The following is a 10,296-nucleotide window of genomic DNA, read 5'->3' as shown; positions in this document are numbered from 1 at the left end:
AACGATGAAAAGAGACAGGAATTATTCATGGAAGGGTTGAATGATGGGCTCCAATACCAGCTGCTATCCCACAATTTTGCAAGCTTTCAGTATCTGGTGGACAAGGCCTTGGTGATTGAGAACAAACGCCGCCAAATGGAAGATAAAAAGAGGAAGTTCCAGGGGCAACAGTCAGGAAACAACACGCGTACTCGTACCAATCCTCCGCAAGCTTATCCTCAGCAACGCTATCAAGGTCAGTCAAGCCTGGTCAATCGTAATCCGCAGCCACAACGTGCACAGCAGCAGCAGCAGCAGTACCGAGCTCCTAACCTACGTCAGCAGCCAGTTAATAATGCTCCTGTAAAGACAAACGTTCCCAATGCTCCACCAAAGAATGGCGCACCAAAAGCACAAAATGCCAACAATGATAACAAATGTTACAGCTGTGGTGAGCCGGGACACTACTCCAATAGGTGCCCCAAGAAGATGGCCCAGAACAATATCAGAGGAAGAGTAAATCATGTGACAGCCGAGGCGGCACAGGAGGCACCGGACGTGATGCTCGGTATGTTTCCAGTCAACTCAAGCCCCGCTATAGTTTTATTCGATTCCGGTGCATCACATTCCTTTATTGCTCAGTCTTTTGTCAAGAAATATGATATACCCATGATTGCTATGAAAAACTCCATGATAGTTAGCTCACCTGGAGCAGAAATGCAAGCTACCCTTAGATGCCCTCTAGTGAACATCACCTTAAGGGGGGTAGAGTTTACAGTTAGCCCGGTGGTTTTGAAAACTTCTGGCATTGATGTTATCTTGGGTATGGAATGGTTGAAACAGAGAAAAGCAGTTATACAATGTGATAGCAAAACAGTTCAGTTAATGACACCTTCAGGCCAACAAATTGAGGTAGAGGTTAGCATGTCGGCTAAGCAATATTACACAGTTAATCAGCTGAAGGGGACATCCATAGAGGACATACGGATAGTGAATGAGTATCCGGACGTATTCCCTGAGGAACTGCCAAGTATGCCACCTGACCGTGACATTGAGTTTATAATTGAACTTTTACCTGGAACTGCACCCATAGCTAAAAGACCATATAGAATGGGTGTGAATGAGTTAGCAGAACTTAAGAAGCAATTAAGAGAGTTGCTAGATAAGGGTTATGTTCAACCAAGTTCCTCACCTTTGGGAGCACCAGTGTTATTCGTAGAAAAGAAAGATGGTACACAAAGAATGTGTATAGACTACAGATCACTTAATGAGGTCACAATTAAGAACAAGTATCCACTCCCTAGGATTGATGACCTGTTTGACCAGTTGAAAGGAGCCTGTGTGTTTTCTAAGATAGACCTTCGGTCTGGTTATCATCAGTTAAGGATAAGACGATCTGATATCCCTAAAACTGCTTTTGTGACTCGATACGGACTATATGAGTTTACAGTTATGTCCTTTGGGTTGACAAATGCACCTGCCTACTTTATGTATTTGATGAACAAAGTATTCATGGAATACCTTGACAAGTTCGTGGTTGTGTTCATAGATGACATACTTGTTTTCTCTAAGAATGAGATAGAACATGAGAAACACTTGAGATTGGTGCTACAAAAGCTTAGAGAACATCAACTCTATGCTAAGCTTAGTAAATGTGAATTTTGGTTAAAAGAGGTATCTTTCCTTGGGCACATCATCTCTAACGGAGGGGTAGCAGTGGACCCGAAAAAGGTCCAGGATGTGTTAAGCTGGAAACCACCCAAAGATGTGAGTGAAATTAGAAGTTTCCTTGGAATGGCCGGGTACTATAGAAGATTTATTGAGGGTTTCTCAAAGCTAGCCAAACCAATGACCGCTCTGCTAGAAAAGAATGCTAAATTTATATGGTCCAAAGAGTGTCAAGCCAGTTTTGAAGAGTTGAAAAAGAGACTGACTTCTGCCCCCGTACTCATCTTACCTGACATCACTAAGAGTTTCTCTATCTACTGTGATGCCTCTCGGCAAGGTCTTGGTTGTGTACTCATGCAAGAGGGCAGAGTGGTGGCCTATGCCTCTAGACAGTTAAGGAAACACGAGTTGAACTACCCGACCCATGATTTGGAGTTAGCGGCCGTGGTGCACGCTCTAAAAATATGGAGACACTATCTAATCGGTCATAAATGTGAGATTTATACAGATCATAAGAGTTTAAAATATATCTTCACCCAGTCTGATTTGAACTTAAGACAACGAAGATGGTTGGAACTGATTAAGGACTACGACCTGGAAGTACACTATCACCCGGGTAAAGCTAATGTAGTGGCAGATGCCCTGAGTAGAAAGAGCTATGTTAATATGGCTTATGTGACTCAATTACCTAGGGAGTTGTGCGAAGAGTTTGAACATCTGAACCTGAGTATAGTGGCTAATACTATGGAGTTGGAGGTGGAACCTACACTAGAACGAGATATCCGTAAAGGACAATTGGAAGATGAGAAAATTAAAGATATCGCGGAACGGATAGTGATTGGTAAGGCACCAGGATTCCACATGGATGATCAAGGAACAGTATGGTTCGGTAAGAGGATTTGTGTACCCGAGATAAAGTCTATTAGAGAGGCTATCTTGAGAGAATCTCATGACTCCGCTTATTCTATACACCCGGGTAGTACCAAAATGTACCTCGACTTAAAAGAAAGATATTGGTGGTATGGCTTGAAAAGAGATGTGGCAGAATATGTGGCTATATGTGATACCTGCCAAAGAGTAAAAGCAGAACATCAGAGACCAGCAGGATTACTTCAACCCATGAAAATACCTGAGTGGAAGTGGGAGGAAGTTGGGATGGACTTTATAGTGGGACTACCTCGGACACAGAAAGGATACGATTCTATTTGGGTTATTGTAGATCGATTGACCAAGGTAGCTCACTTCATCCTTGTCAAGACTACCTATTCCGGGGCAAAGTTGGCAGAATTATACATGGAAAGGATTGTGTGTTTACATGGGGTGCCAAAGAAAATCGTTTCTGATAGAGGGACACAGTTTACATCACACTTTTGGCAGAAACTACATGAGTCCATGGATACCAAATTGAATTTTAGTTCGGCCTACCATCCTCAAACAGATGGACAGATAGAAAGAACAAACCAGATACTAGAAGATATGTTGAGAGCTTGTGCCCTGCAGTACGGGACAAGTTGGGACAAAAGTTTACCCTACGCAGAGTTCTCCTATAATAATAGTTATTAGAAGAGTCTCAAAATGGCACCTTTTGAGGTATTATATGGCAGGAAGTGCAGGACACCGCTATTCTGGAGTCAAACTGGGGAAAGTCAAGTTTTTGGGCCCGAAATCTTGCAAGAAGCAGAGAAACAAGTACACACAGTAAGACAGAACTTGAAAATAGCACAGTCACGATAGAAAAGTTATGCAGATACCAGGAGAAGGGATTTGGAATTCCAAATAGGAGATTATGTGTATCTCAAGGTCTCACCTATGAGAGGAGTCAAGAGATTTCATACAAAGGGGAAGTTGTCTCCTAGGTATGTGGGACCATTTAAGATCATTGCTAGGAGAGGAGAAGTCGCCTATCAACTGGAATTACCTGAGCAACTCTCTAGTGTTCACAATGTTTTCCATGTGTCACAGCTTAAGAAATGTCTGAGAGTACCCGAAGAACAGTTACCTCTGGAAGAGCTCGATGTTCAAAAAGACCTTTCCTATAAAGAATATCCTGTAAGAATTTTGGAGACAGCAGAAAGAATCACCAGGAGCAAGGTCATAAGAATGTGCAAAGTACAATGGAATATGCATTCAAAAGATGAAGCAACCTGGGAAAGAGAGGACGACTTAAAATCTGAGTACCCTCATCTTTTTGAACCATCCGAATCTCGAGGACGAGATTCATCCTAAGGGGGTAGGTTTGTAGCACCCTAAAAATTTATTTTCGAATTAGTATTCAATTTGGCACAATTATATGAATTATCTGAGAATTATTTAGGCAAAATAACAATTTTTGGAATTATTTAAAATAAACCATAAGGTTTAGAAACATGAAATGCTGCATTCATGCTGGTGCATAATATTTTTGATTGATTGTAAGACTAGGTTGTTTGGTTTAAAAATCAAATTAAAGGGATCTATACAAATATATAGTTCTGGAAAATACAAAAGAGTTTTCTCCTATTCTTATTTCTCTTCACCCAAATCTGGCCCAGCCCCCAAACCCTGGCCGGCCTGAACCCCCGCGCCCACCCCTGGCCTTGGGCCGTGGCGGCCCAGCACCCCGCCCCTCGCCCGCTCCGCGCGCGCACGCGGCCCAGTGGCGCGGCCCACTCCGCGCGGTCAGCCCGCGCGCCCTCCCCCTCTCCCCCTCTCACTGCGCGGTGGGTCCCGCCTGTCGGCGCTCACCCTTCCCCCTCTCTCTCGCTGCACCGTGGGGTCCGCACGTCAGCGTCTCCCCCCCTTCTTCTCCACCGAGCCGGGAGCACCGCTAGGGGCATTCATCCCCCTTCAAGCGCCGATTGATGGAGGCCATCAATCGGGGCTCTATCAAGCCGCCTTGACGCCGGGAGTTAACGCCCGCATGCGCGCTCCCTTAATGCCCCTGCTCGCCCTATAAAACCCCAGGCCGAGCCCCCCCCTTGCTGCCCTAGCCACCACCGGAGCTCGGAGTCGATCCCCCACCTCGGTTTCCCCTTGCTCGAGCGACCCAGAGCCCGGAGATCGTCTCGGGAGTTTGGTTGAGACTCGCCGCGACCGTAGGCATCGATTTCATCCTTGTTTTGATCTTGTATGCCACAAATTTGAGCTCACCGTCGCCCTTTTCTTCCCCAGACCGCCGCGCTCGTGGCCACACTGCTCGGAGCACCTTCGGACACCGCGAGCATCTCCATCGGAACCGCGGTACTTCTACGATACCCCCCGTGCTTTCAATTTTGAGCTAGAGCGCTAGACCACTGAGCCCGAGGCTCGCCGAGGCCGCGGAAGTGACACCACCGCGGGGCCGTCGTCCCGACGTGCTCCCCGCCCCTTCTTTGTGCTCTATCGAGTTCGCCTCGTCGCGTAGATCATTTCGGTAGCTTTAGTTTGGTTTGGAGTGGCCGGGAACGAGTTTCCGGTGAGCTCCGAGGAGCTCACCTCGTCGGCGACAATGGCGCCGCCGTGCTCGGCCTCGGCCAGGCGAGCACCCCGCCTCCCTCCTTCCTGAGCCGCCCGATTAGATCCCAACGGTCCAGATTACATACCCCTTCGGGGTTATGTAACCGGTCCACCGTGGACCCGTGGGCGCGGTCCACGACACTCGGCCGGCCGGTCCACGCGCACAGTGGTGGACCGAGCCAATCCCCGCACGCCACGTGGCCCCCTGTCGGTCAGCGACGCGGTCAGCCGTAGGCCGCTGGAGTTTTTGCAGTTTAACCCCCTTGTTTCAAGCAAATCAACCTGCGGTCCAATCCAGTTCAAAAGTATTTCTTTTTAATCCTGTTTTCTTTCGTTTTGAGCCCTGTACTTTTAAATAATAGTGCGCGCGGTCCAGACCCGTTAGAAAGTCAGTTTTAATTCTTTTAAATTCGTTTTTGGATTCAGTTTATTCACAGAAATGCCATTCATTTTGTTTTATGCATAACTTTCACGTTTTAAATCCGATTAGAGTGATTCTTTCGCTCATGTGTTCGTAGAAATGCGTAGAGTAGATTTAAATACTTTTCAGTCACTGTTTTCACTGTTTGGTGTACTGTTCTAATAGAACTCTATTTGTATGCATGTGATGATTGGAATGGATGATTGATTGGTGTTTGGATCACGAATAGAAGGAGATCAGGTTGGAGTGGTTGAGGAGCAGTTTGTGGAGCTCTACCAAGAAGAAACTTTTGAGGAAGGCAAGTGTAATATAGGCTTCCTTGTACCTATGAATATTACTTAAATCATACATATGCATGTGTCTAAATTGGAAATACCTATAAGGACTTTACCTAGATAAATTTTGTACCACAAATCCTTGTTACCCATGGGAAGGTGTGCATCTATGTAGGTAGTTGCTTGCTATGCTCAAAACTCAAGTTAATAAATTAATCTGATTAAATTGGTGTATGCAACATGATAAAATATGTACTAGTAACTTGGTTCAGGGGGCTAGAGCTTGGGTTTGAAAGCTCTAGATTCCTCTCCATAAGGACTTAATCCTGAAGCGGCCACCCAGGAGGACACGTACAATCCCGAGAGTCAAATGGCTCTGACCTTAATCATATAACTAGTATGTCTCTAGCAATTTAGTAGTTACCGAAAGGCGCTAGAGGGGGGTGCCTCGTGGTGTATAGATGTCACTCCTACCTTGGTGTGTACAGTGTCGCGACCACATGTGCCTCTTGAAGGAGGTCGTCTATGCACACTTGCCACTGAAACCTCGCGGCTACTATTTTGTTAGGGTGACTAGTGAAAGGTTACGTAGTGGGACCCGGTCACACTTCCTCGGTAGAAGTGGTGTGGGCCTTGCAAACCCCGACACTAGGGAACCACGGCTCGGGGGTAAAGTTGTACAATTTCTGCAGAAATCTAAAACCTGTTATAACAGCCGAGCTCTCGGTCATGAGCGGCCTGGATCCTTCTTGGTTAGCGGTTACTTGGTTATATTTGGGGATTATAATAACTTTGATTAATTCATATGTAACCAGGGTTGGACATTCACTAAAAGTAGTAAGTCTTGGTAAATAAAATATGACCAACTAAAATGCTAACCGCTGTTAAACCGAGTCAAGCCTTTGAGCCTTCATATACCCCTATGTTATACTTGCTAAGCATGGTGCGCTTACACTTGTTTATATTTCAATGAAAATCCCGGATGGGTAACAGATGTGTGTACTGAGGAGTTCCCTGAAGATGTCCAGGACTTCTAGAGAGCTGGTGTTCACCAGTTGGTGTCCCTGTGGCAACAAGGGCTTAGCTTCCCGTTTTATGTAATAATGTTGCTATGAGCAAGACTTTGTGAGATATTTAAGTTGAATAAGCGATGTAATAAAGTACTTTACTTTGATATATTTACAATTTGTGATAATATGTGTGTTTGGACATCCTGGGCGCACATATTTGAGTACTTGGTTTTGTTATCAAAACTGGGTGCGACAGCGGCCATAGGCGCCGAAGCAGCAACGTCGAGGCTTTTCAGAGGTGGAGGTAGGACCTAGTATGGCAGGGACGACCGACAGCAGCATCACGGGCAATCGGCCACCTGCCAGCGTGGGTCGTGCCAAATGGTCGTCGCGTGCCATTCGTGTCGGAGTGGGGACACTAGGAGACGACCACGCCGACGGTCAGCATCATCCACTGCATGGGATTGGGATGGGAGCAAGGAAGCCATCTGCTAGCTTAATGTCGCGCTTCCACCCTGCTTTCTCTCTCCATGGTGGTAGGGCTGGCTGGAAAGGGCTCTGCGGTGGCTGGCAAGAGCGTGCGGTGGCGACAAGCGGTGAACCCAGAGGACATGGTGGCAAGGTGGGCTGGTCAAGGATCCATACTTGTGAAGTCTGGACGACGCGATGCCGACGGTGAAGCTTTCTCAGGTATGGTTGTGTGACAAGATTTTGGTTGAGGAGAGATAGAGAAGGAGGACGTTTTTTGGGGTTCCTAGTCGACTCCGACGCAAATTGTGTCTTTGGTTTGCCTGCTCCGTTGGATAGTGAATTTTTCACCTCAAGTAACGTGGATGAGCCATTTTTGGGTTTGGGTGTCTTAATGACTAGCTCGTTGGAGATAGTCGAGCAACCACAATATATATGGACTACTTAGTTCATATAGACAACTTTTGTGTCAGTGGGCTATAGTTATTGTTGTTGCCATAATGTATATGGACTTGGTAGTCTATATGAGAGGCAAGAGAGAGAGAGAGAATGGGCAGAGAGAAGAATTATTTGTTTGTTCCTTATGGGCAGCCCATAGGACTATGGGTACCTTTACCTATGGACTGCTATATAGACCACTTCTATAATTATTGGGTACCATAAAAAGGGATACCCAGATCAGAACAATAAAAAATCGCAAAAGGCAAAGCAAGCCCCCCAGGATCACCAGGACGCGGGCCCCAGCCCATCTACTTCCTCGATCTCGAGCCCAAAACACGGCTCGCCCGACCCCTCAGGGCTCGGACGCAGACACCGCCTCGCCGGACCCCCTGGGCCTCGGGCGTAAGTTCCGTCTCGCTCGACCCGTCCAGGGCTCGGGCGCCAAACGCCGCTCCACCGGATCAGGACAAGGCTTCCGACGCACGGCGCCCGTACCCTCGACGTGACAGGCGCAGTGACTCCCATATCGCAGCAGGGCATGGTGGCGACTATTCCAACCACCCTGGTCACTGTTGCCTTACCTCTTTCACTATGCAACCTTACCTCTTTTACTGTGGTGTACTGCCTCACAGTAAAAGAGGAATGGAGGAGATTAATCAATGTCACTATTTGTTGTCTTCTCCCACTGTTAACAGGACAGGCAGCAGTGTCACCGACCCGACTCCCACGACTCCAACAGGGCTCGGCAACCCCCCACAGGAACAACCACACTGTCAACCATGCTTCAAGGACGGCATGGGCAAGCTCCTACAGGGTCGGGACTGTCACTCCTCCACTCGGCAGGGAAAATCTCCAAACCCCCATGTAAATACCTGCCTCCCCTTGAGGCTATAAAAGGGGAGCCAAGGTTCACAAGGTGGACAAGTTCAACGAGACACACGATAACCACACTACACTCACACACTTCATAGTTAGCTCATTCACAGAGTAGCACTCAGCGCTCTGTCCACCACAATGCCGAGACTTGGGACTTAGCCCTCTCTCACAACCTGCTTGTACCCCCCTACTACAAGCACCTTTGGGTGCAAGGTTATACAGACCCCGGATCTCACTCGACGTAGGGCATTCTTGGCCCGAACCAGTATAAATTCTCTGTGTTCCACTTGCATCACAATCCAGGCTTAGGTAGTCACGCATATTTATACTCGTTTGTGTCTAGACCACGACTCTAGACGTCGACAGTTGGCGCGCCAGGTAGGGGCCTTTTGCGTGACATTCACCTTTCCCTACCAGGGAAGGCCTGGATGGCTAACGGATTCCGCCCACTCCGCCGCGGCACCATCATGACGTTTGGGAGTTTGGAGTTCATGTCCCTCGGCTCCAGCTATGACATGGTCCTCCTCCCACCACGTGGTGGCACCGAGCCGCGTCCCGAGCCGATCCCACCACAGCCAGTGCGTGGAAGGCGCTCAGGGCAACATGCGGAGGTAGCCCGGCGGGGGCGTCAGAGGTCCAGGATCTCTGACCCTACCACAGAGGCGAGGGTCCGTCCGGCCCTCCCCCCGCACATTCCTCACCAGATCGCCCGTTCCTCCGGCCCGGCAGGCGCTAGAGGAAGGGCCTGCGGGGCATCAAGCTCCGCTCCACGGACCAACAGGGGATCATCACGACCTCTTATTCCCCCCCCCCCCCGATCAAAGGGGAAGGCACGGCTCTTGCCCGCTCCCCAGAAGGGGGACAAAGGGGCCTCATCTTCTCGTCCCCCTCCACCTACGGATGGAGGAGAGACAGCGACACTTCCCAAGCTCCCTTTCGGGCTCAGGAGCGCAGCCGCAACTTACGCCTCTTCCATGAGCACTTCGTTGAGTGCGTACGCAGATCTTCCAGGGCACCACCTCAGGTCTACCCTGGACCTTATCGCGTCGCCGCCCGTTTCGTCGTACCTAGAGGACCCTACCTTAGGCGATGACGAGTGGGCCGGCGCTGACTTTTCCGGGTGCGGCGACCCGGAGACCTTCATGCGTTTCCTGGAGGCCAGCAATTACTGCCTTGGCTACTCCGACTCTGACGACGGTAGCTATGACCCGTCACGAGAGTGCTTCAACCTCGAGGTCGGAGGAACACCCCACAACGCTCAAGGGGGTGTAGGACCCTATAGGCAGGGGAACGCCACTCCCCCTCCCAATCCGACTCCTGAGGCTCATCCTGGAGCCCGCGGGGTAGCATCAGCCCCCGTAGGAGGACACCGCCCTAACCTCGAGCAGCTCAATGAGCTGGAGGCCAGGCTCGAAGAAGAGCGCGCACGCCTCCGTCAACTCCGTGAGGCCCTGGTCCGAGAGCCATCCGGCCGCGGGGACGGGGTGAGGCTAGACGCCGCGCCCGAGACGTAAACCGCTGTATCGTAGAGGACCAAGGGGGTGACGCCCCGGTCTTCAGCACGGCCAGTCAGAATGTGATGGCCGCCGCACTCCTCCTCAGGGCAATGCCCGAGCCGTCGACTCCTGAGGGAAGAAGAGTGCGCCAGGGGCTACGTGGACTCCTGGAGCAAGCCGTGGTGCAG

This window comes from Sorghum bicolor, chromosome 10 (genome assembly GCF_000003195.3).
Source record: "Sorghum bicolor cultivar BTx623 chromosome 10, Sorghum_bicolor_NCBIv3, whole genome shotgun sequence".
Taxonomy (NCBI): Eukaryota; Viridiplantae; Streptophyta; class Magnoliopsida; order Poales; family Poaceae; genus Sorghum; species Sorghum bicolor.
The sequence above is the reverse complement of the archived record's forward strand: the minus strand, read 5'-3'. Positions refer to the sequence as shown.